This window comes from Otolemur garnettii, unplaced genomic scaffold (assembly GCF_000181295.1).
Source record: "Otolemur garnettii isolate 467f Iridium unplaced genomic scaffold, OtoGar3 scaffold00026, whole genome shotgun sequence".
NCBI lineage: Eukaryota > Metazoa > Chordata > Mammalia > Primates > Galagidae > Otolemur > Otolemur garnettii.
Window position 1 is genome coordinate 1,403,395 of NW_003852421.1, and position 4,341 is coordinate 1,407,735.

Consider the following 4,341-nt stretch of genomic DNA (forward strand, 5'->3'; position numbering starts at 1 on the left):
TGTTATGCACCCTCCATCAATATCCTCGAAGATGCCCATGTACAAAGCCCTAGAACCTATGAATATTTTATGTTGCATGGCAAAAAAGAAGTGAGTGACAATATTAATGTTGGTGATCAGCAAAGAGGCAGGTTATCCCAGATTTATCCAGGTAGGCCCAGTGTAATTACAAGGGTCCTTACATACCGAAGAGGGAGACAGATGTGACAACCAGAAAGATGGCACTATGAGAAAGACTCAGCTGGCCTTTCTGGCTCTGAAGATGGAAGAGATCACATGCCAAAGAATGGGAGTGATCTCTGGAAGTTATGTAAGATAAGAAAACGCATTCTACTCTAGCCTCCTCAGAATCAATAGCTATAACATATTCTTGTGTATCCTGCTATACATTTGCATATATATGTATTAAAAATGTGTGGATAAAGCTGACTTTTCAATAGAGAAGTTAGAAAATAAAGGAATTACGTCTTTAAAGAGTTATAAGAAAATAAGTACCAACCTAGAATCCAATACCCAACAAAATATCTTTCCAAGTAAGGACAAATTTTTGCTGTTGACTACATAGGGAACCTTGAAAAACCTCTAGAAATTTCACTTTTCTCATTTGTAAAGTAGAGATGACAATATCTACTTCCTTGGCCCATTGTCAATATTTAATTTTTCAAAGTATATAGAATAGTAAATGCAGTGCTTGGTATAAGTGTTCAAAAATGATATGATTATATTAATTAACATTTTCTACTTAGCAAATTAAAAGTAAAGATGTTTTTAGATAAACAAAAACAGAATTTGTCATAAGCATATCGATTCCAAAAGCAATTTTTTTCCACATAAATCTTTTACTTTAATAAATAAAGCATACTCATGTCTTAGGTTTCAAATCACATTTACAGGTGAGGAAAACTTCTAGGCCCCAATAGGTAACAGTGAAGCTCCTACCGCTGGGAGGAATGCATGTGCCACATGCACTTGAAACCTAATGAGCAGAGACCTCAAGGCCAAGAACACCATAATCATTACCCACTAGACTAGTTAACAGGAAGGTAGAGAAAGAGCAGGAGATTCTCTGAAGTTCATGCAGCCACCACCTAACAATGTAGGACCAGCTTAGTGCTGCGTTACTTTGAGATGAACTAGGGGTGGGTTCCCAATCAGAGCAAATGAAACATTCTCCCACTGTTAACAATTAGGCCAAGGGCATTAGACACAGAAGGGTTTCCACTGATAAATACAGACCAATATTAGGACAGCAAAGAGGAAGCAACACAGAAACTTATTTCTTCAAATATCAGAAGCTTTCATATCATAGCAGTAGTGCAGTGGATGGACTCTCTCTCCCAAAGGCCTAATCTAAAAAACTTCCTGTTGGCATTTGCACCAAACAAGGCTCCCCATACTTCTGGCATTATCTGCTGGGCTATGAGGTCCAGCCAGCTTTCTAGGATATTGGAAACCTTTATTTTATGATCCTCATTATAGATTTCAACACCACCAACTATTTCCTCAGGCAGGTAGGACTCCTGATCAGTTTGGACATCAGCACCGTTTTTAGTGGCAATTTTGTACATAGGGATTGCCTTTTGCACTGCAGCCTTTACCAGAGGTAAATCTTGTTTCCTACAATGAATAATCATTTGGGGCTCCAACAATTGGTACAGACCCTGGAGGCAGTCCATCCAGCAGCACTTGGTACTGGTTGTATCTTTTACCACCTTGCTGATTCTCTGTTTTGCTTTATTTAGTAGGTCTGTGATAAGGTCATCACTTGCTCTTAGCCCTTTGAACCTTGCTTGATTCATTAAATTGAACATCTGAATTTTCTTCTGCTGTTCAATCTGCTTCTCTTTCTTCTCATAGTATTCTATAATCGTCAGTCTTTGGGTTTGCACAAGCTGACCTTCTTCAATGTTGAACTCTTTTTTCTGCCTTTGCATCTATTTCTTCTGCTTTTTCACTGGCTTCTTGTTCAACGAAAGCCATCATATGCTTAATCTACTTTTGCACGTCAGCATTGCTGAGGGCCATGCGAAAGCCGTGGTAAAAGGGTAGGCAACAGGCTAGAGTTAAGGAGAAAAAGAGAGCTGGAAGGAAAGGAAAGAAGAAACTTTGGTGCAGGAATTGGCTTCCTTTACTCTATCCCCAAAAGCAATTCTAAAGAAGTTTACCAGAATGAGAAAAATCATCCCGAAGAGAGCACAGTGATATAAGAAGGAATAAGTAACAATAGAGTAAATACAAGGATGAAACTGTTTAAAACAATAACGATAATGATGTATGTGTTAGTCTTCTCTGGCTACTATTAAGAAGTATCATAGATTAGGGATGCTTAAACAATAAAAATGCATTATCTCATACTTCTGGAGGCCAGGCTTGGTTCTTTGTGATGCTAACCTCCTTGGCTTGTAGATAGATGCCTATTCCCCATGTCCTCATCTGGTGGTTCCTCTGTGTGTGTCTGTGTCGTCATCTCCTCTTCTTAAAAGGACCCCGATCATATTGGATTAGGGCCTACCCTAATGGCCTCATTTTACCTTCATCACCTCTTTAAGGGATATATCTCTAAACATAGTCACATTCTGAGGTACTGGGAGATAGAACTTCAACATGTAAAATTATGGAGAGGAGCACAATTCAACCCATGATAACACTGTTTGGGGTTAAAAATACATGTAAAATTAAGATATATGAATAAAAATTGCATGAAAAGGGAGAAGTAAGTAAAAATGTTGTAAAGTTCTAGAGTACAGGAAATAATAAGATTTTAGTTTATAAAAGACTGCTAATAAATTAAGTATACATGACATAATCTCTAGGCCAATCACAAAGAGAATGATAGAGATGAAGACAAAAATAACAATGAACACATTAATCCAAAAGAAGTAAAGAAAGGAGAAGAAAAAGAAAAATTTTAAAACATGGCAAATAAATAGTGAGATATTTAAATTCAAATGTATTTGAAATCACATTAAATATAAATAGGATAAATACTCCAATTAAAGCACAATGTTTATCAGACTAGATTTTCAACAATAGCAGCATAATGCAGCTTATAAAAGTGAAAACTTAATATACAGTTGGGTGTAAGAATCCAGAAAGTTGGAAAGTGAAATAATAGAAAATGACATACCCTTCAAATATCAACCAAATGAAAGCAAGTGAAGCTATGCAATTGTCTGACAAATAGATTTTAATTGAGCAAGAATTAATAATAATAAAGAGTGATATTTAATAATGTTAAAAGGTTCCATCCATCAGAAAGATACAGAAATTCTATCTTTTTTTTTTTTTTGGTAGAGACAGAGTCTTACTTGGTCACCCTCGGTGGAGTGCCATGGCATCATAGCTCACAGCAACCTCCAGCTCTTGGGCTTAGGTGATTCTCTCACCTCAGGCTCCTGAGTAGCTGGGACTACAGGTGCCCACCACAATGCCTGGCTATTTTTTTGTTGTTGTTGCAGTTTGGCTGGGGCTGGGTTCGAACCCGCCACCCTCAGTATATGGGGCTGGCACCCTACTCACTGAGCCACAGCCACCGCCCCAGCAATTCTAAATTTGAATGTACTTTGAAATATAGTTTAAAAGTGTGCAATCAAAAATTGAGTGAATTAAAGGAGGAAATATACAAATCCATAATCATAGTGAATTCAATACATTTCTCTTATAACTAATAGAATAAGAAGGCAAAGGAGTCAGTAATTATATAAAGGACTTAAAGGACATGATTAATAAATTATTGGCTTGGTGACAAATGTAGAATACACAATCAAAAATTACAGTATCTATCATATTCAAATGCACCTGGAACATGTACCAAAATTAATCTAAGCCATAAAATAGTCTCTAAAATTTTAGAAGATTGAAAACATACTCTTTCCTACCTCTCTCTGCATTCCTTCTCTGCTCTCTCTCTTTCCCTCTCTTCCCCCTCGCTCTTCTCTACTCTCTCTCTCTTCTCTTCCCCCCCTCCTTATCTCTCTCCCCTCTTTTCTCTCCTCCTCGGTGCTGCTCTGCAGCCTCCCTCCCCCAAACAATAAAGACCTTTCGTACAAGCAAAAAAAAAAAAAAAAAAAAAAAGAAAAAGAAAAGAAAAAAGAAAGAAAACATAGCAAATACATTCTCTTATCAGAACAGAATTAGGGATTAAAAAAAAGCAGGGATAACGGTGGCTCCTGTGGCTCAGTGAGTAGGGCACAGGCCTCATATACTAAGGGTGGTGGGTTCAAACCTGGCCCCAGCCAAACTGCAACAAAAAAATAGCCGGGCATTGTGGTGGGCACCTGTAGTCCCAGCTACTCAGGAGGCAGAGGCAAGAGAATCGCCTAAGCCCGAGAGCTGTGAGAC

General features: G+C 37.9%; 1 pseudogene; it reads right to left on the reverse strand.

The window, feature by feature from the left end:
- Nucleotides 1–1,298: 1,298 nt before the first annotated feature.
- On the reverse strand, nt 1,299–2,025 carry LOC100951030 (annotated as a pseudogene).
- Nucleotides 2,026–4,341: the final 2,316 nt, after the last annotated feature.